Source organism: Peromyscus maniculatus, chromosome 6 (genome assembly GCF_049852395.1).
Source record: "Peromyscus maniculatus bairdii isolate BWxNUB_F1_BW_parent chromosome 6, HU_Pman_BW_mat_3.1, whole genome shotgun sequence".
NCBI classification, from domain to species: Eukaryota; Metazoa; Chordata; class Mammalia; order Rodentia; family Cricetidae; genus Peromyscus; species Peromyscus maniculatus.
In genome coordinates, this window is record NC_134857.1 from 137315875 (window position 1) to 137338608 (window position 22734).

Consider the following 22734-nt stretch of genomic DNA (forward strand, 5'->3'; position numbering starts at 1 on the left):
AGTCTGGGATTGCTTTCTGAAGGGATAATCTCATTTATGATATTGCCTTTTTAAGATGGAGCAAGCATTATACAGAAAGATAAATTTACACTGCCAACTAAATGCAAATGATCACTATTTTGAGAAAAGCATTTCAAGGCTATCTTTTATACAGAACTGTGGAGATTCTAGTATTTCTAAGGGTTATAGACAATAGCCATGAATAAAATAAGTTGCCACTGGGGTGTGAAAAACAAAACATTGTATGAAGGGCAAATTATACCTGAATTGTTCTAGAAGTTAATACCTGGCTCATATTTCATCCATACCCCCAAACAAAGTCATCTTTAGAAGGCTCAAATCACCCTGGAAATCAATGCCCACATCTCTATATGGGAAGTTGAGACAGGGTGGATGCTTTATATTGGAAAACTGTAGAGTTCCTGTCAAAGATCAGAGTCCAAAGTCACGGTCTAGAGGGGACAGGAATAGTTTATCAATTATTCAGAAAGAAAATGAAAAAAAAGGAAGGAAGGAAGGAAGGAAGGAAGGAAGGAAGGAAGGAAGGAAGGAAGGAAGGAAGGAAAAGAAAGAGGAAAACTCACATGATTTCCAATGTTATGATACTTCCCAGAGAGTATAAATTATAATCTATAGTTTTCTATGTTGTTCAAATCTTAGATGGTCTTATTAACAAAAAAAAAAAAAAACCCAGAGCCAGTTATCAGGGTGAAATCAGAAAGATCAGAGAAGCAGAACAGCCAACCACTAGTTCTTACCTCTACAAAATCCTCAGTCTCAAGAGAGAGAGTTCCTGTTTCCTAATGCCTTATATACCTTTCTCTGCCCAGACATCACTATCTGGGATTAAAGGCATGTGTGCTTCCCAGTACTGGGATTAAAAGTGTGTGTCACCACTGCCTGCCTCTGTTTTCAGTGTGACCTTGAACTCACAAAGATCCAGGCAGATCTCTGCCTCCTGAGTGATAGGATTAAGGGTGTGTGCCACCACTGCCTGGCCTCTATGTCTAATCTAGTGGCTGACTCTGTCCTCTGATCCTCATGCAAAGTATATTAGGGTACACAATATATCACCACATTTCTGATTTTTTTTCTTTTTACTACAAAGAAGTAAGATATACAGTGAATGAAGTCCTACATAAAAGTGGCATTTGAAAACATTGTTACAGGAATTGAACTGTTGAAAATGAAGAACCCAGACACTACTGGCTGGCTAACAGAGTCCTGGCTATTGCCTCTGAGCAGAGATGGCATGCTGTCATCACACTGGGCCCTTGCCCTCTGAGAGTACACACTCCTTCTTGTCCAGCAATGCCTGGCAGACTCCACCATAGATCACAATTCACACTGAAGGTGAACACACAACCCACAAATGATTTTGAGGTGGAGTCCGGTCCTCTGTGGAGGCTGGGATGCTCTGTGGCTTCTCCTATCTGTCAGCTATTAGTCTGATGTTTCTTGACTGGGTCTCAGACCTCTACTGCCGTGTCCCTGCAGTCAGGACCCAGTTTCAGACCCTGTATTCGTCACCTGACTTCGGCCTCACAGATCCCCAGAACTGCTCACTTCACTTGGAACAGAGGCCAGAGGCCTTGCAACAGCCTTATACCAACAAATCCTGTGGTCAGTTCCCCCTTGCCTGCTGCCTCATGCTCAGAGTGGCTTCTGCACAGGTCCAGGGATAGACCACACCTGAGTCTGCTCTGTGACCTCCCACTTTCTGTCACCTGCCTATAGCCTACAGCACATGCCCAAGTCTCTGCACAGCCCCTGTGTACTTCAAGCCTTTGCTTGCATAACCCTTCTGAGTGTGGCATGACACCAGACCACCATCCCATAAAACCACGACTTCTCTCTCTATCCCCTCTTCAATCCTTCAGTTGAGTCTTAAAAATCATATACATCAAAAATTTTCATTTACAACCTCAAAACACCCTCCAGGAACAACAAAAAATCCCTTTATAAAAAACTAAAATGAAAATTAAAAATAGAAAATTAAACAAAAACATCTGAGGCTTTTCATTCAGTTCTCAGATTTGTTTAAAATGGTGATTTCTGCTTGACAAGTATTTTTTAATCACAAAAGAGATGGAGAACTTGGTCAATCTTTCTTTGCTGTCTTTCAGTACCTAACAATTTTTCTATTTTGCTTAGAAAGATGATCTATGATGTTTGTTTTCCTTCCTGTGTTAAAAATCATGCTCTGACATTAAATGGCTGTTAGTCCTGACTTGAGGTTGACTGTAGAAACTGGGTCTTGGGGCTTCAGAGTCTGGCCAACCCCCTCACCCCCAAAAGAAAGTAAAGGCAGAGAGAAAATAAACCTCAGAGAGTGAAAAGAAGAAAAGTGGAGAAGATTGGTGTGCTGTAAGCCAGAGGCATGACTATGGCTTTTGCCTTCAGAGTTGCTGAGGGTCCTGTCTTCCCTACACAAACGATGGAAATAAAGAGACCAGCCAGTCAGAGGTCACTTAAAACAGCCTTTCACACAAACACAGTCAGTGTCTCGGGGAGTGTCTAGAGAATGTTTACAGACAGGAGAGAGCCTCTTCACTGGTAAAAATAACTGGACTAGTTATGTCAACAATGCTCTGGGCTACTTAAAGTGCTGCTTCGTTTAACTAATGCTACAATGGAAAGAAAAACATGAGGAGAGAAAGGCTCCCTCAGAGGAGCCCTCGGTGTGTGTGGACAGACAAGAAGAAGCAGCGCACATAGTGTTATAGCAGAAGGAAAGATGCCCATTGTTAAGGGATTGTCTCTACGAGCTTTGCCCATAGATTTTTCTTCAGTACTTCAGGTAGATGTGTAGTCACTGAACCCCACCTCTATGCCTAGGCTCCCAGGGTAGGGAAAGGCAGAGCATAGCCACATGGGAAGGGTTGTCTTCATCATCTTCCTGAGATTCTACTGATAATGGCCAGAAGAGTCCCCCCAGCTAGGTTGGCTGTTGTGTCTTTTATTGTAGGTTTTGTTTTGTTTTGAGACATGGTATAATGTAGACGACCTCAAACTCACTATGTAGCTGAAGGTGACCTTGAATTTCTGATCCACCGCCTCCATCTCCTGAGTACTGGGATTACAGGGTCTCCCACCATGCCTGGTGTATGTGTGCTGGAGACTGTATCAGGGCTTGGTACATACTTGGCAAGCGCTCTGCCAGCTAAGCTAAAGCCACATCAACTTCCTTGTCTGAGAAAGACTTAACAAGAACTCATATCTTATTCAGTTATAAAGCAGAATTTGTTACCTGAAATAATCACACAAAACAGTTATGGGGAAGACTGTCCTTTAATAAACATTGCCCACTTTATTACACAAAATAAAGGAATTAAGCTGTGTTGGGAGAAAGGACATACCATCTCTAATCTGATCCTAATATTTGATGTTTAAGTACATTGTCTGGCTTCTGCAAGCTCCTGCTTCATTCATTGGCATTTAGGAATAACATTCCACTTTCAGTGTTCCCAATGCGCTCTGTGGTCTGCTACCAAAGATACAGTATTGCCAGTGTGGGCATGACTCCTGGTTTTGTTTGTTTTAGGGGGTGTTTGTTTCATGTTGTTTGTTTTGTTTTGTTTTGTTTTTTAGACAGGGTCTTTCTATATAGTCCTGACTGGCTTGGAACTCTTGGAAATCCACCTGTTTCTGACAGTGGGTGTTTTACCTATCTGGGCTGCAACTCCATTCATTCCTTTAGCAATCAGGCACTGCCATCCACCTGTGCCAACCTCACTGAACACTTTGATAACAGCAGCAAATGTGGACGGGGTCCCTCATGGACTCTGCAGAGATTACCAGACAATAGAAAGGACCACATCAGGCAAAGAGCAGCAGGCATTATTGGAGAACAGGGAGGGAGAAATAGGAGGGCCACATAAAGGCAACGGGTAAGTGTGATTTTACCTATTTTGCTTAGTTGTTATCAAACCGTATAAATGGACTGTAGTTTCCAGAATCCGGAGCAGAGCCAACAAGATACCAGTATCAAACAGAACAAGGAACTGTGTGGCATACACTGTGTAGTTATTCACCCTGGCAGCTGTGCGCCCCCATGGACCTGAAATGAAACAGCCCATGTGGTCTTACTCTTATACAGTATCATTGAAATAGAAGCACAGACAGGGTTGTAGGAGCAGAAGGTGGGGATGGGCCTAGAAGAACTTTGTAAATGTGTGCAAATGCTGTAGTTAATGGGAAGCTCCTGGCCTGCCATTGCACAGGAATAGCAATTGTTCCCGTAGTAGAGGCTTGATGAAATGATGAAGGTGTGAGGAGGCATGTGTAAAAGGCCATGGTTTGATTATGAAACCATGTACACATGCATTGAAACACCACACTGTAGACCATAAATATCCACAATTATTAGATTGCAGATTTCTTTTAAATGTAATACTGGCTGTGTCATTTTGTTAAACGAGTAAAAGCTGGATGTGGTGGGACAAGTTTAAAATCCCAGAACTCTGAGGGTAGAAGCAAGAGGACCAGGCATTCAGTGTTATTTTGGGTTATGCAATAGACTGTGCTGCGTAAGACCCTATCTCAAAAAGATAAAAGCCTCCAGTGTGGTGGTACATGCCTTTAACTCAGCACTTGGGAGTGGGAGGCAATTGGGACATTGGGAGCTTGAGGCCAGTCTGATCTTTGTAGTGAATTCTAGCCCAGTCAAGGCTCATAGAGAGACCCTGCCTCAAAACAAATACATAAATAAAGGGAGGAGAGAATAAAGAACAATGTTAAACACATCACAGAAAACCGGTGGGTATTGGCTGTAATCACTGTCATTCAGAATGTATCCAGTGTGCTTATTCAATTGTCTGGAAGGTGTTTGATTCCATTTTGTTATTTTCAGGCATTTCTACCTACCTAATTTTAACCATTTTAAAGGGATGAGAATATTTACGAGTGAATCCTTCTGAAGCATTCTCTATCCAAGTTAAATCTACATGATCCATGTACACTTACAAATATGTACAATATACCAAGCAAAGCATTGAGACTTTAGTAAGCACAAACCTACTGTAGACAAGAAAACCAAAGGCAAGATTAAATGCATATGAGCACCAAAAAGGAATCCCTACCTACCAGTCTGATTTTCTCCTGAGTGAGATACAGATCCTTCAGGGCACATGGAAATCCTATAAATAAAGCTTGCACACAGAGCTGCTTAAGCTATCACTCAACTTGACCAGGATTGATGTAAGAATGGCTCCTCCTTGAGCATGTGTTTATCTTAATTGCCCATCACAATGCAGCGATGGATGTCAGAAAGAGCTAATAAAAAATGAATAAATAACAACTAGATTCCTATTAAATATCTAGTCTGCCTGGAAGACAAACAAGCAGGTGAGATCCACTTTGATGATAGCTTTGTTCTCCAGATTGATCCTGTTGGATGGGAGTCAGCCTGATGTCCAGCCAGCATTGGTGAGGTGCTGGTGTTCACTTTGTTTTTCTTCTCATTAACTGCTTATCACACACAGAGGAAACAGATATCAGGGATGAGAACTGAGGCAGGGTCATTCCTGCACAACCTCTGAGCATGGGAGCTGAGTTTCCAAGCAAGTGTTAAAAAAAAACTCTGAGTAACTGGAGCTCAGGACTGAGACAGCTGCAAAGACCTGCCCTTGGAGGGCAGGCTAACTGCCTCTAAAAGCATCCCAAGCAAGAGTGGAAGTCAGTATATCCATGGATGCTGTCAGTGGTGGCGAGTCAGTACATCTGCAGATGCTCCAGAGATGCACATTATTTTTCTCCAGTCTGAAAAGGGACCTCATGGGCCAGATCATGAAATGCCCTAAACATCATGCTAGGACTTCCAGGTTCTGCTTTCTAGGTTTTGCTTCAAACTGGGGATCTGGAAAGATGTCCACCAGGTGACAGCACACCCAGGCTCTCTGGTCTGGTCTGTGCATGGCCACCTGCAGTAGCCCAGATGGCACACATACAACATTGTACATTCACATCTTAGCTGCAGTAATTGTGTCTTTTTATAGCAAAGGGGATCAGTGGAGTGAGCGTTGGTTTCTAGAACAAAGCCAAGTGGGACAGAGGGGAAAAGCATTCATTGTCTTGTGGAATGATCTGTGAAGGCTGGGATTCAGCATCGAGAATCTTGACAGCTTCCATGGCTTTCACTTCTCACACCCTTGGGCTCCCTACAGGTGTTGATCTTTATCTCTGTGGATTCCAAAAGGAACTTTCTATAAATACCATCATTACCTGGCCACGAGGATGGCTTCCACATCTTTCTCTAAGATGTCTGTGACAAGTGTCAAAATATATACAGGAAACAAAGGCAGTGAGGTTCCAGTCACCCATCGGGGAGCAAAAGGACAAGCAGAAGGCTCTGAAATTCCATTGAGGACTCAGCCTCCTGCTAGTCCTCCAGCCCCTGAGGCTCATTGCCACCAACTGCAGCAATTACAATGAAGTGACCAGACACCTGTATTCTATAGACAGGAGTGAGTAAGAGGTGGGGAGAGGAGTTGGCCCAAGTACAGGGAGGGTGTTGGCTTCGGGCAGTGGCAGCCGTGGGAGGGGGTAGGAGCATGACTCTGGAGAAGGCAGTTGCTAACCTGCCTTCAGCGGTCTACAGTCTCCAGGGAGACAATTAAGGCACTGTCACCAGCCCCTGTGAAAAGCGAAAAAATAGCTTTTCATGCCCAGTTGTCAAGGACCCTGATGAACAGAAGTACCTGCCAAGTTCTCTGCCCTAAAGATAGGATTTCCAGTGAATATCAACAAAAATTACTGCAAAACCACACAAAACAGTTTTGAAAATGTGTTCCAATTACTGATATCAACACCATTAATCAGGACTGCCTGTTTTTAGTATTTCTTAAGATGAATGGGTCAAGCAATTTTTTAGTATATAGAATGTTCACCAAAAGCTTAGCTAAAATTGAAATTGATACTGTTGTACCCGTTTCGAGAAACCCCCAGAGACCACCAAGGAGCTGGTTTCCGATGCAAGCACATAAGGGTCCTTTTATTCAGGTTCAACCTGGGCCACCGCATGGCAGATGGAAAGAAATGTGGCAGTGGCCACAAGCCCAGGTGTAGAGGGTTTTGATAGGGAAGAACAACAAGCCGGGGATTGGCAACTTGGGATTGGGCAGAAGGGATATGGGGCAAGGTGATCTTTTTGAAACTATTGGTCTAGACTTTGGGTGCAAGGCCACATTTAAAACCACTGGGTTAGACTTTTGGCAGGGAACCACAACCTGCTGAACAGGATTTTCTGGAAGGATTTTCTGGACTGCTCAGCAAGATTATCTAGATATCTTCAAGGGCCATAAACCACAGACAAGATGCCTGTACTGTAGGATACTGCTCTGTATCCACTAGAGTTGTCATGGCACATTCCTGAGGTCCTTCCTGGAACTGAGTACAGCAGGTGGTCTGAGATGGTGGCCCTTTCTCTAAGATGGAGCCTGTAAAGTCAAGTTTAGGCCTTCACAATATTTATCAAGTTAGTACAGAGAAGCCCTCACCCCTTATAGACAAGCTCTGTGTGGGGACTCCGTCTCCCTGAAGGCATGAGCAGAAACTATTAATTTTTTTTTTCCTGAACAACTTTGAAGGATCTCTATTGGACCATTGGTTTTAGAAACTCACTAAAAGCTTTTATAGGACTCACTGGAAGCTGGGTCACTGGGTACAGTTTATTGCAGCTAATGAACACACATTAAAAGGCAAAATTGGAAAGATGATTCCACAGTAAAGAGCACTGGCTACTCTTCTGGAGGACCAGGGTTCCCTTCCAGAACTCATGATGGATGGAACAACTCCCTGTAGCTCCAGTTATGGGGGATTTGGTGCCCTCTTCTGGCCTCTGCTAGCACCTGCATTCACATGCAATTACCCACTCACAGACATACAAATAGAAAAACAAAATTTAATCTGTAAAATCAGTCCAAGGAAGGACAGCAGCCTTCATCCAGTGGAACTCCATGGGCAAAGTTTCCTGTTGTTTCTTCCCCCTGAAGCCAAGCCCAGGGTCACCTTCCTAGCCCACCTGGAGCTGTGCCAACCCTGGTGGCTCACCTGATCATGATGATTGCAGACTCCATCAAGTAGTCTCATGACTGTCAGCATGGTCGACCTGTTTCCAGCCTTCAGGAGGTCATGCAGGTACATTGTGACCCCAGGCCTCCCCCAGAATGACATGATTGCCCTATCAGAGAGCTGGTGGGCCACACGTGGTTAAAGACATGGCACAGCCCAACATCAAAACCAGTCATCTTTTGGCACAACAACAACTATATCTTATTTTCTTGAACTTTAATTTTTATTGCCAAAACTGATGGGTGAGAGTAGAAAAGACAGATATGCAGTCTTTCCTATCAGTAAAGATGTTCTTCACATTCTCTTCCTGCCACACAATGAAAACCAGTCCATCACCTAATACTATTTTCATGTTGAACTGGGCAATACAAGGAAGAATTTATAAAAGGCTGTTTCTATAAAAAGCATGATCTTCCCACCCATATTGTCTTAGTGACTGTTCTATTTCTGTGAAGAGACACCATGACAAAGCAACTTATAAAGGGAAGCATTTCAGTGGGATTCGATTGCCATGGTCATCGTGGAAGGGAGCATGGTGGCAGGCATTGTGCTGGAACATTAGCTTGAAGTTTACTTCTAATCTGAAAGTTGCAGACAGGGAGAGAGACTGGGCCTAGTGTTTTGAAACCTCAAAGCCCACCCCCATGGATATAATTCCTCCAAAAAGTCTACAACTCCTAATCCTTCCCAGACAATTCAACTCCCTAGTGACTAAGCATTCCAGTATAAGGGCCTATGGGGGCCGTTCTCATTCAAACCACCACATTCCACTGCATGGCCCCATAGGCTTGTAGCCATATCATAATGCAAAAACATATCCAGTCCAACTTCAAAAGTCTTCATAGTCTCTGACAGTCTCAGCACTGTTTAAAAGTCCAAAGTTCAAGGTCTCTTCTGAGACTCGGCAATCTCTTAACTGCAACCTCCAATAAAATCACAGTCAAAAAGTAAGTCACATACTTCCAACATACAATGGCAAGGAATAAACATTACCATTTCAAAAGAGAGTAAAAGTAACTAGTGAGGAAATGCTGGACCAAAGGAAAAAGGAAATCCAGATGGGCAAACTCCAAACTTTGCCTCTCCATGCCTGGTGTTCAGATCTCTCACTCTTACAAGCTTTGCTAACTGCAACACACTTTACTCTCTTGGGCTGGTTCCATGCCAGGTCTTCAGCAATTCTTAGCAAATACCCATTGCTCTGGGGTCTCCAAAAAATCCAGGCTTTATCCTCAGAGCTTCATGCCATGGTCTCTTCAGGCCTCCATACAGAGACTCCTCTATCACATGCCTGGCCTCAGTGGCTTTCTTTAACCACAGAGGACCGATTCCACAAATCTTTCCTGTATGTTCCTTTAAAAAGCCAGAACTACTTGCCAGAAGCTGCCGGTTTCTTTTGCCTGCTGTGGCTGGAACCTTGCCCCCTCAAACTATATTTGCATAAGCTTTCTTTATCATTTAGGCCTAGACAAATCTCTTAGACCTTTTCCTTTCACAAGTTGCAGAGTTAGCTGGGTGGGGTCTTACCTTGAGGTTACCATTTTTGTCATTGTTGTTGTTCCATTCCACATCAGGCCTTTCTTTAAACTGTGTATTTCTTTGAGCACAAAACGTGGCTCCAACCTTGGACTCCTTGGTGCTCCTTTCCTCCTCAAACTGTGCATTTTGCATTTCTCTTAGCCCTGCTTGCTCTTTTTCATTGTAGATCTGCATAGAGTGATCACTAATAACCACATGGCACTGTCAATACTAGGCTGTCTTGAAATCTCCTCTGCCAATAACATTAATCCAACACTCTTCAATTTTTCCTCAGGCAGGTTTTTAATAAAGAGCAAAGGCAGCCACATTCTTCACTAAAATATCACAAGAATTATCTCTACCCTGGCTGCTATTGTTTCTTAGCTGGAAACAGTAGTTCACGTTGCTCTCAGCATTACTGTCTTCCAAGCTCCACTAGGATGGCCCGCTGGACCCCATGGAAAGCATTCAACCACTTTTCTATTCCAAAGTCCCAAAGTCCACATTCCACCAAGCAGCAGCATGTCCAGGCCTATAACAACATAGCCAGTCCTGGTATCAGCTTCTATCATAGTTACTGTTCTATTGCTGTGAGGAGACGCCATAACCAAGGCAGCTTATAAAAGGAGGCATTTTATTGGGAGTTTGCTTACAGTTTCAGAGGATTTGTCCGTCACCCTAATGGAGAGGAGTATATGTCAGGCAGGGTGGCATGGTGCTGAAGCAGTAACTGAGAGCTTACATGTTGAGTAAAGAATCATGAAGTTTACAAGGTTGTGAAGTTTATATGTGAAGTGAACAACCATGAGACTTAGAGCAGGGAGGGAATGAGGGAGAGTGAGAGCGAGCTAACTGGGAATGGTGTGGTCTTTGAAATACCAAAGCTTTGGCCCCAGTGACACATCTCCTTCAACAAGACCACGCTATCTTATCCTTCCCAAGTAGTTCCATCAACTGGGGACCGAGCACGCAAACATATGAGCTTGTAGGGGCCATTCTCATTCAAACTATCACACCTCTGTTGATCCCATTTCTAACTCCATGACCCATACCACATGAACATAAACACACACTGATGTTTACAGTCTACACTCATACATGAGCAAGTATTTAGACAGACTACCATACCCTATCTCTTGCTGTTGTCTGACTTCTATAACTTTACACGATAGTTCACTTGGGTAAACATCAACAATGACATTACATGCCCAGTTTATTATCTGCCCAAATGTGGTAGTTTGAATGAAAATGGCCTCCACAGGCTCACAGGGATTGGGATTATTTGAAGGAATTAGGACCTGTGTCCTTGTTGGAGTAGGTGTGGCCTTATGAAGTGTGTCACTGGGGGTGAGCTTTGAGGTTTCAGAAGATCTCAAGCCAGGACCAGTGCTTACTTTCTCTTCCATCTGCCTGCCAGTCAAGATGTAGGACTCTCAGCTACCTCTCCAGCACCATGTCTGCCTGCATGCTACCAGGCTTTCTTCCATGATGATAATGCACTAAACCTCTAAACTGTAAGCTAGTCCCAATTATAAGAATTACTGTAGTCATGGTGTCTCTTCACAGCAATAAAACCCCAACTAAGACACCGGTGAAAAGTTATTCAGGGTTATATATTCCAAAATCAGGTATCTTTTATACTTGTCATGATGGTCTCGGGTTCATGTTGCTAACCCTTCCTATTTCCCTTTTTCTGGGGAAGATTTGTTTAAAGACTCAAGCTTGGACTATTTTCAAGCATTGTTTTGTGGTGGTTTGTAGCTGAAGTTTTCCTGTGTCCATCCAGCTCCTGCAGCTGCTCAGAACCAAACAAACACACAGATGCTTATTTTAATTAAAACTGTTTGGCCTAATGGCTCAGGCTTCTTGCTAGCTAGACCTTACATCTTAAATTAACACATAATTGTTATTTAAGTTTAGCCACGTGGCATGGTACCTTTTCCCAGTTCTGCCTTCACATCTTGCTTCTCATGGCAGCGGTTGGCAGCATTTCCTGACTCAGCCATTCACTTCCCAGAATCCTTCTCTCTCTTTATCCCACCTATACTATACTTCCTGCCTGGCTACTGGCCAATCAGCATTTTATTTATCAATCAATCAGAGCAACACATTCACAGCATCCCCAGCAGTGGTTTTTTGTTTGTTTGCTTGCTTGCTTTGCTTTTATCTTGTTTCATGGAAGTTCTATAACCTGGAAAGTTTAAATCACCTTTTTAAATAGTATTATCTATGGAAAGTGAGAAATGCACACATCTGTAAAAAAAGAAAAAAAAATCATATCACCTAGAGAGGTGTAAGGATAATTGATAAACTCTAAGTTCACACCAGACATACCTATGGACTATTGCTGATGACTGTGTGTGCCTCCAATCTCTCCCCTTGGGGGCTCGGAGTCCACTGTCCTGGTCTCCATGCTACTTGTACCCGGAAAAGGATTTAGGAAGATCTTCCCCACAGTATTTATTTGCCTGTGAAGAGTGTATTGTGAAGGTTCTGTGTTTTAAATCTTTATGAATTATTTTTCTTTCTCCTTACCTGAACTCTGTTGAATTTCTAATGTTTCTCTTTTCAAATTATATATACTTCATATTTCTATTCATTTATTATATTCTCTTGCACTTTGGCATCAGATTTAACTAAAGATTGCTTAAGAAAATTTAATATATTTAATACTGTGTATTTATTCAGTGAGCAACCGCCACTCTCACTGTCAGACAGTCATAGGCAGCCCTGTGCTGCTCTGCATTTTTATTTTATTTTGTTTTAATGAATAAACACACACACACACACACACACACACACACACACACACATTTACGCATGCATGTGTGTAATTGCCACAGAGGGACTCTGTTTTCCCCTTCCATCATGGCGGTCCCTGGGAATGAATTCAGTTCCACCCAGTGCTTCTTACCTGGCTGCAAGAGGGGGGTTATTCTAACTAGGTTTGCATTCTTGCAAGCCTTTGAGGACGTTCTGACAAAAACAAGGATGGAAACACTGTTTCCAAAATGAACTATGAGTCAACTCTCTTTTAAAGTTTGGCCCATTCTTCCTGGTAAGAAATTAACAAATTATCATCACCAGTGTCTCAGGGTAGAAGCTGAGTGTCTGGAGTGTGCAGAGCATGTGCAGTGCCAGTGGAGTGCATGTAGAGTGCATGTGGAGTGCGTGTGGAGTGTGTGTGGAGTGCATGTAGAGTGTATGTGGAGTGTATGTCGAGTGCATGTGGAGTGTATGTGGAGTGCATGTGGAGTGTATGTGGAGTGTATGTGGAGTGTATGTGGAGTGCATGTGGAGTGCGTGTGGAGTGTATGTGGAATGTATGTGGAGTGCATGTGGAGTGTATGTGGAGTGCGTGTGGAGTGTGTGTGGAGGGCGTGTGGAGTGCATGTGGAGTGCGTGTGGAGGGCATGTGGAGTTCATGTGGAGTGCATGTGGAGTGCGTGTGGAGTGTATGTGGAGTGCGTGTGGAGTGTATGTGGAGTGCGTGTGGAGTGTGTGTGGAGGGCATGTGGAGTGCATGTGGAGTGTGTGTGGAGTGGTGCAGAGTGGCCTTAAGCTGTGCAACCAGCGTGGAGGACGAGAGCGCAGATGGGTGGGGCCCAGAGGACGGGGTGTGACGGTGGACAGAAGGCTGGTGGGAGAGGACATGCAGGGTGGAAACTGGGGCCGTAGATGCAACAAAAGCAAATTTTTAAAAGTTCCATGAAAATACATACTTTATATCTAATTTTTAAGAAGAGAAAAACATCTGCCCTATACATAAGGAATTGCTGACTTGACTTAGCCCGACTGGTTTAAAAATTCTAAGACTTTTCATGTTACTTTCGAACACTGAAATTAATGCATTTTAATGACTTCCTTTTTGCCTCATATACATATACACTAGTTTAGAGGAAGACATCAATCTCCATTGCATTTTCAACTCGTTCCTCAGCTGTCCCTTGTGGACCATCCGATCACCTCTGAGCGTGTCTCAGGCTGCGGCGTTTCAGCTGGGTTTGCATTGGGCCGAGTGCCTCTGATCGGGCTCGTTTCTTCTCTCTGGATAATTCTAATTCCGCTTTCTGCTGCTTGTGCAGCCACCTGTTCCCTACAGATACTGAAGGATTTTTCTCTTCTGAGAAAGTTAAACATATGTTAATGAAAAATAACCAGAAGTAAGGTGCTTATTAGAATTTAATTAGAGCACAAATTATGTTTTTTAAGTAGTTTCCACTGTCGTTCTGCTTACAAACAGTGGTGAGCTCTATTTCGCAAATTTTAACTTTATTCCTGTGCAACAACCAAATTATCTTAATGGGTGTCCAGATGACAAATTAGACAAATGCCTTACCCCGAGTCACTTTCTGATAAAGACACATCGCTTAGTTGCAAGATGACAAACGGTGTGCAAGTGACAAATCTTTTAATTAAAATTTACAAGCGGTTAAATGCTGTTTGACCCAAACCGAGGCTGTTATCATGAATCACTTTGAAAGGATGTTGGGCTTTTCAGGAGGATCGATCCTGATGGCCAGAGCCTGCCGAGCACTGAGCAACCCTCCGCTTTTAGTCCCGGCTTCGGGTTCACGGCAGCTTTTACCTACCTGGTTCAAAGAACTTCAATCTAGTTGAAAAGAATTTAAGAGTTCCAGTGAGTCTTTAAACTCTATTCAGCTTCATGAATATTTAATGTCACGTTCAGTGTTCAAGCAAAATGTTCTTCCATCTAAAGAGAAAATAGCTAAACTTTTGATGAGTTATGGTTTTTACTGCATACGCAATCATCGTTCATGAGAAGGCCGGGTAGGTTTTATTGTTTGAGAATAAGGGTGGCCGTTGCATTTACTCACCAATATAGTAAATGTAAAATTGCTTAAGTAACATGCTTTATTATTTATGCTGGCAACCACATAATGTGAGGGTAGTTTCATAAAAAATATAAATTAGAGAACTCTCATGTGCCACGGGCTGTGGACCTGTTTTACGGCTCTGACTTAGCTGCTGCCCTTCTGCTTCGGTGTCTATTGCGACGCAGAAGAAATGCATGCAGTGCAGCTCCCCCTCCAAGCTGAACCGCATACCCTCCTGGGAGGGATGCTTTTCATCCCAGCTTTCTTCTCAACATTTCTTCTCCATGTCAGGGATGGCTCCATCTTAGCATAACCCTTGCTTGGTTTTCTATTAAGACTTTTAACATCGGTTGATGTCTCTGGCCTCCTAGGTACCTTCACACACTGTACAAACAGGCAGATGCACACACATACACAACGTGAAAATAATAAAAATAAATCCCTAAAGCACACACACAAAAAACCCCTCAACTAAAATGTATACAACCTCTCCTCTCCTGTTATATAAGAAAAAGGAAAAAAAACGTTACCAGGTCTTTTAAAGTTGTTAAGATTATAATTATATGGTGTTATTTTGTAACCTATTTTGGTTTTTGTCTGTAGGAAAACAACCTTGAGATTTTCATCCTCAAATGGATTGAAAGGCATGCTAACTAAGCATGATGAAAGGCTCTGGATTTTGTAACAATGTATTACCTACAGTATGTTATACAATTCCATTTAACAAGTAAAAAGCCAATGAGCTTGATTTACAAGGACGTCAATGGTAACCACAATTCAGATACGATGTAAATAACCTGAGGACATACTGGAGATCCCCTTTGCCCAGACTGCAATGATGTTGACAAGCAATTTGCTTCAAACAGGAGAATATTTTATAAATGGTCAAAAGCCACAAACTGTTTGATCCTTACTTGAGAATTACTATTTTTTTTAAATTCAGCCTCTAATTATCCATACTATTCACAAATATTTGTCAAAATGCAAATGACAAAAATTTAAACAAATTCAAACAATTAGTTAAAATTTCCTCATATTAAAAATTATTTTTCAAAGCATGATGCTGAGAAATGAGGGACTTAATTAGCAATTGCTCCTGAGGCATTATTGTCACTTGAAGTTCACAAATGATGAGTGATGGACCTTTGAGCACCCAGGTCTTATCTTGTGTCCAGTTTTCAGTTTCAATACTTGGCACTTTCTTCCTCAAACTGGCAGGTGCAAGCAGGTTGCCCTCACACTGTAGCAGCCTTGGGACCCCTTGATGGTTTCTTACTAGATTTGTCTGTTGTCTAATTGACAAAAAGAAAAAGCTAGCCTTTGTGTGTGTCCCAAATGTGTGACCTCTGAAAGCAATGCCATCTTACTTTCCTCTTGAGTATTAATTTATAGGGTATCATTGACTATGTATTTATAGTGTGCCTACACAAATAGTGAAAATAACGAATGACACAAAAAGCCCCTATCAACCCAAAACTGGGTAAAGGGAGCCAGGGTTGAGCTCACTTTATGTACCATGTACAAAGCCTGAGTTTGATCCTTAATGCCACATAAACCAAGTGTAGTGTTACTTGCCCATAATTCCAGAATTCAGGATGTGAAGGCAGGAGAATGAGAATTCTGTGTCACAGACCAGAGTCCAAATCTCATTCTGCCATTTTTCCCACTATGGCAGTTTAACTATGACTTGAATTTTTTAGATAGATTCCCTCCTCCAAAGGGGCCTCTGAAGAATTAGAAGAAGGGTGTGTAGTCTCCCTGACCATGCCTAGCAACCAGTTCAGATGAAATCCAGGTTCTGCTTCCCATCTCTGAATTTCACTCTCCTCCATGCTCTCTTCATATTCTGGTACAGCTTCCATCAACAAACAGGTTCTTTCAACCTGAAACCCATCTTCTCCAGTCAGTGCAGGGTGGAGCATGGAGCTTCCCAGGACATCTGAAGGGGATATGACCCTGGATAAGTCAGATGGAAGATTTGACAGAGCACACAGTGTATCCCTCTCTCAGCAGCGTTCTGCCTCCTCTAGGAAATACAGTAAGAGCTTGTGAGGGTCCTTTTGAAAGTTTCGTTGAGCCAGTTTGTTAATTCCAACCTAGAGCTGATTAGCCATCCCCCACACACACATATAGCCATTCCCACACACACACACATAGCCATTCCCCCACACACAAGGTCATCAATGACAACCGTGGCACTTTAAAGGGACTCAGGTCCACCTCATCAAAATCATTTCATGGTACGACAACAAACTCAGCTACAGCACAGGGTGGTGGACCTAATGGCTGAGTAAGCAGTCCTGAACTGCCCACCCCAACAGGAACAGAGAGGAAGAGAGGGATTCTTGGCTGCCAAGAGGTCCCTGTCTCAACTCCATCTCCTCTCACAGTTTGAGGGAGCCTTACTCTTTTGAATATCATCAAGAAAGTTCACTGCACCAACTCCCATCCCCAAAAACGAGAGAAAAGAAAGAACTACAGTAATGAGGTGAACACAGAATGCAAAAAATGCTGCCAACAGGCACTAGGGTTGGAAACACGGTGACATCTGATTGGGTGTGCCGGCTGGGGCCTCCAGGCAGAGGGAACATGAACTCTCAGAGCTCCGGAAAAGGCTGCCTAAGCCACAGCATGGAAGGGAAGCAAGAAGACAAGACTGAGGCCAGATCAGTCAGTCATCTGTGGTTACTGTCAGGCGAGGTTCATGGGTGGAAAAGTCCTCTGTTCTGGATTGCGGAAGCCACATCTTTAAAAGTGTGAAACTTATAAAAGGAATCTGAGGTTTCTCCCATCTCGGACTAGCTTGGGGTCTGCAGGGTGAATGTGCTGCTGTTGTCTTTCATGGGGGTCAGAGAAGAAATCATGGTCTCAAAGATCTCAGGGATGATGTTTAGAGTTGTCAGTTCTTAGGATAAAAAATATTATCTTCATGTCAAGGCAGTGTTTTCAGGATAAGGACTCCAAGATGGAGGCAGGGCTTGGTTTTTACTTAACCATGGCACCAAAACAGTAAGAAGCAAATGAGGCAAGAGAGAAAATGTTCAGAGCTGATAAAGAACTTTGAGGCTTGAAGTCTGTGGGTTGGTGACGTCTGTGTGTCAGGGGAAGGTTTTGAGTAATGGGATGACTTGTTCGAAGCGGCAGAGAAAAGATAACTCTGTCAGAGACACATGGGGCCGATGGCCATTGGGAGATACTGAGGCATGATAAAGAAAAGCAAAATCATTTAAGTAACAAATGACCAAGCTCTGGGCCCAATATAATTCTATGACAAAGATGTGCTTGATTAACACTTGAAATTGGCCCTGGGAAAAAATGTGTCCCTTATTACTAGGAGTAAGACGGGGCCATTCCTTTGAGTCTCCTTTGCTTAGTGACTGTGCCCTGTCCCCCATACTCCACACCCTGAGGTAGGAACTGGGTCCCCAAGTCCCAACTCCCTGACATTTCTGACTTCCATGTGATCAGAGCCACATCAAAACTGAGCAAGAAACTGAATAACAACATGTAGAAAACAGCATTTGCCAAGTAAAATAAATATTTAATAAGAACCTGTTTATAGAACACTGGTGTGCTGGATTTTGGGGCTTATTGCTAAACATGTAACTCAGTTGCAATCATCAAAGAACTTGAAAGCCTGTAAGACATGAGCAGATTAAAACAAGACAAAATGCAATGTGGAAACGAAAGGACTGTGCAGATAACATGGGGACTCAGGGCATTTACAGGATACAAAGGCTTCTGGGACCATCCAGGCCTCTAGCTGGACCATGTGATGGAGTTGTTGGGTTCTCATCATCTAAGACATTAAGGCACCTGATCCAGGAATAAGCCTGAACTCTTTAGAGTAAGTAGGCAAGCAGGACAAGGACAGGACACTAGCTCTGCAGTCTGCCAACACTGAACAGCATTGTCTGTGTGTTTGGTGATAATGTAGATTATCTAAACTTTCATTTCCTTTTTCATAAAATAAAACCACATCCAATTCAACACATTTGTCATAAGGATTAAAAATTGTGTGGCCAGCAAGATGGGTCTGCAGATAAAGATGCTTACAGCCCAAGTTTCATGACGTGAGTTTGATTGACAGAACCCACATGGTAGGAGAGAACAGACAGAACATTGTCCTCCCACCTCTGAAACATTCACTCCCTTGTTGCATCTGCAAAGCAAGAGCATGCTAAACACGTCCCTAGACATGAACTTCCTTTTCCAGTGCTCTAGTACTATTTATTTATCCTATGAATACAATGGACATGTGAAGAGATTTAAAGGGCCTGGATGTCACAACTAGGAAGGGCAAGGGAAGGGATGTCTTAGTTACTGTTCTGCTGCTCTGTTGCCGTAAAGAGTCACTGTGGCTAAGGAACTTTTTTTTTTCTTTTTGCTTTTTTCGAGACAGGGTTTCTCTGTGTAGTTTTGGTGCCTATCCTGGACCTCACTCTGTAGCCCAGGCTGCCCTCTAACTCACAGAGATTTACCTGGCTCTGCCTCCTGAGTGTTGGGATTAAAGGCGTACACCACCACTGCCTGGCTTGACTAAGGAACTCTTATACAAGAAAGTGTTTAATAGGCACTTGCTTGCAGTTTTAGAGGGTTCATTCATGATCATCATGGCAGGAAGCAGACAGGCATAGCACCAGAGCAATAGCTGAGAGCTTTACATCCTGATCCACAGGCAGGCAAAGAGAGAGAGTGAGACTGCTGTGAGCTTTTAAAACCTCAAAGCACACTCCTGGTGACACACCTCCTCCAACATGGCCACCTCTCCTAATCCTTCCCAAATAGTTCAAATATATGAGCCTATGGAGGCCATTCTCTTTCAAATCACCAGAGGGCGAGGAGGGAGTAAATCTCCAAAGCCTTAGTAGGAAATTTTTCCAATGGTTTCCACTGGCACAGCAAGGCAGAGACCAGCATTTCACTTTGCTCAGGTCTAAGTGGGTCCTCAGTGCAGGTGACTTTCATGTTGCTTTTGATAAAGTCCTAGGCAAACTGTATCTGATCAGTCCTGTCTACATATCTTCTGATTGCACTGTCATTTCCAACAAACAACACACAAGACATTAATATCACAACAGTGAAATGCACAGACAGTGGACCAAAGTTCTGTGTTTTGGGGTTTGCAAGTCACAAAACATGGAAAGAAAAAAATCAAAGTAAATGTATGTTTTTTTTTGTTTTTTTTTTTTTTCCTCTCTTTTTCTGCTTTATTGATCTGGGCAAAGTATAAATGCCTGGAAACAAAAGATAGAATTTGCAGTATTTCCCCAATGATAACAATTAACTTTCCCACCATGAAGTAGCCCGTGCAGCCTAAGCTAATGACATAGAAAGGAGAAGCTCCTACAGTAACAACAGCAGTCCTCTGGTCTGTCTTACATCATTATCGTAAAGGTGGTTATCTCCACTGCAGGCTGGCCCAACCTTCTCCACAAGGGGGTGGGCGTAGACATTCTTCCACAGAAGACAGTATGGTCACTTTCATTTCTGCAGCACGATTTGCTCTCATATTTACATGGTATTTCAGGGAGTCACCTACTCCACTGTACATTCCGATCATATGACATCCAAGAGCATCAGTAGATCATCACCCTGACTGTATGGGAGCCAAAGGCCTGGCCTGGTATGAACTCCGGACAATCAATCAACTGAGAGAAGTCTGTTTGTGGCACATTTCGAGGAGGAGGGCCTGGGATGTCAACCTGAAGCGAATAAACCAGCTCACAGTAATAGGAAAAGTGATACACGAAGTTGGAGACGAGATAGAGAAAAGAGAGATGATCAAGATGAAGTATCCAGTGTGAGAAGTGAGGGTGGTACCATCCGAGGTTCCGCAAGAGGCCGAGGAAGAGGCCGGGGCCGGGGAAGAGGCCGAGGTCGAGGAAACCCTAGATTGAACTTTGATTATTCCTATGGTTATCGAGAGCCAGGGGAAAGAACTGATCAGCCCTTTCCCACAGAGCTTAACACCAGCATGATGTATTACTACGATGATGGCACAGGGGTGCAGGTCTATCCTGTGGATGAAACACTGCTGAAAGAGTACATTAAGCGCCAAATTGAGTATTACTTCAGTACAGAGAACTTGGAGCGGGACTTCTTTCTTCGCAGAAAGATGGATGAGCAGGGATTCCTGCCCATTTCCCTGATTGCTGGTTTTCACCGTGTGCAAGCTCTCACCACAAACCTTAATCTCATCTTGGAGGCACTGAAGGATAGCACAGAAGTAGAAATTGTGGATGAAAAAATGAGGAAAAAGATTGAACCAGTAAATGTATGTTTTTAACAGTGCTAAATCATAAACTAGAAAATTTAAGTTGACAACAAGATTGAAGACCAAGAAAAAGGGAGTGGTTCAGATAAAACAACCAACTGCAGAGTCAAAGATCTTTGCACAACTCCCCACCCCTCCCCCCATCCCATACTAAGCTCTTGCCTCTCAGTGGTATCAGGCTTCTCCCACTAACAAATTAAGTTGGACCTGGAATTAATTAAAACACACATAGTCCTAAGAAAACAAAAGCAGGAATCTATCAAAAATTCATAGGGAAAAAAAAAAAAGACCACATGGTGAATTGGCTGGGAGAAGGGCCCAGCTCTGGTTTCCAGCCTCCTGCCTGCGGAGAGTAAGCTCTCTGTGTTTGTGCTGTTCCTGTTCAGCCCATGTTTCTCTTGGTACTCTCCAGTTGCAGGAGAGTCTGTGATGTAAAATACCATACAGGTCAGTTTGAGGTTCCACCCACAGTTGTATTGAAAAAGTGACTGGGTATTCTTCCAGGACCTTCTCCAACTAGGAAAGACAAGATGATGTGTTTGTATTTTGTGGGTATGTGCACATTTGGCTTTTCCATTTCTTCATCATGTAGGCATAAACACTTCAACATTGTCTTTTCATAAAATTAAATGCAAGTTCCCTCATATCCTGGACTTTGGATAGCATTTGACATTAAACCCATCAGTTTGGGGTAAAATAATACATTAATCACAGGGCCAGAGATGGAATAATTTCAAAGTCTGCATCTAAATCAAAGCTTAAGGGGCTAGAGATGGCTCAGAAGTTAGGAGCACTTGCTGCTCTTACAGAGGACTGAGTTCAGTTCCCAGAACCCACACCATGTGGTTTAGCTCCAGAGGATCAAATGTCTCCTCTTCTAACCTCAGATGTACAGATACATACACATGATTAAAAAGTAAATCTTTAATAATAAGTACATAAAAATAGTTACCTGATATGGAAAAGCCAGCTGTGAAGCCCACTTCCAAGTCTGTGCTGTGCAAAGCCTGGCATCTCCCTGTTTGTCCATGGTGGAAGCTCACATGGACTGTAACAATGCCATAGAACTGTTAAAGAAGGAATTAGAAAATATTCTGTATCCATAAAGCCAGGCTATGAGCGTAAGCCTGTAGCACCTGCCGCCAGATGAAATGGCCTCTACAGGTCATCTTGTCAGCAGACTGCTCTACTTCTAAAAGCTATTGAGGTACTTGGGGTATGAAAGGTGCCACATAAAAACGGAATTTAATTCTGTACTCTTCCAGTAATTTGCCTCATAAATACTTCTTGAACTGGTGAGATACTTTCGATTATAGGAATAAAACTTATGTATTCACAACTTATATGCTATTTCATCTTCTTGGAAGTCAAAAGACTCTTCCTGTGCTTGTGATGCCCCAATAAATCTGCTGCAGACATTTTTATAACAGCTGTTAGCACAAGTGACATTGCACCTAGAGTGGGCGCTGTTATCTATTGTGTTTCTCTTGCCATTATTTTTATGTATACTTTCTAGTCATTTTGAGTAAATGAGATCAATTTTTCATCATTAATAATTCATTATCCCCCCAAAATTTCATAATTTAATGCACAAACTAAGAAATACTTATGTGCAGATGTTAACCAGAAAAGCCTTCTGAATCTCACTGAGGGGGCAATGTGCCTATGCTTCACATGGTCCTGAGGCAGGAGCATGGCTCTAACAACCATTCAGACCTGTGACTTGTGTCTGCACAACATGGTCTTCTCTGAACACATTTAAAACAACTCATTTAGCATATTTTAGTGCAAATCCTTCTCTGTCCAGAGCATTCACTGGAAATCATTGGTACTTTAGTTACAAAAGTTAGAAATTACTTCCAAGCATCAATATGGTGCACAACACTAATTTTTTAGTTTCATTAGTTCTTTGAGAGTTTCCAGTTTTGTACAATATGCTTTGATTGTATTTCCCAGATCCAGCCACTTGTGACCCACCCAACTTTAAACCCTTCTTTAAAAAAATCCCTTCAAGACCAATCTGTGCTACCT

The 22734-nt window shown here is 42.8% G+C and overlaps 1 protein-coding gene and 1 pseudogene across 1 annotated transcript in view; both read left to right on the forward strand.

Annotated features, from left to right (window-relative positions):
• Negr1 (neuronal growth regulator 1) overlaps nucleotides 1-22734 on the forward strand; it is a 736170-nt gene that overhangs the window by 680678 nt on the left and 32758 nt on the right. The window lies entirely within an intron of this gene.
• LOC102919556 (la-related protein 1B pseudogene) lies at nucleotides 1452-20715 on the forward strand (annotated as a pseudogene).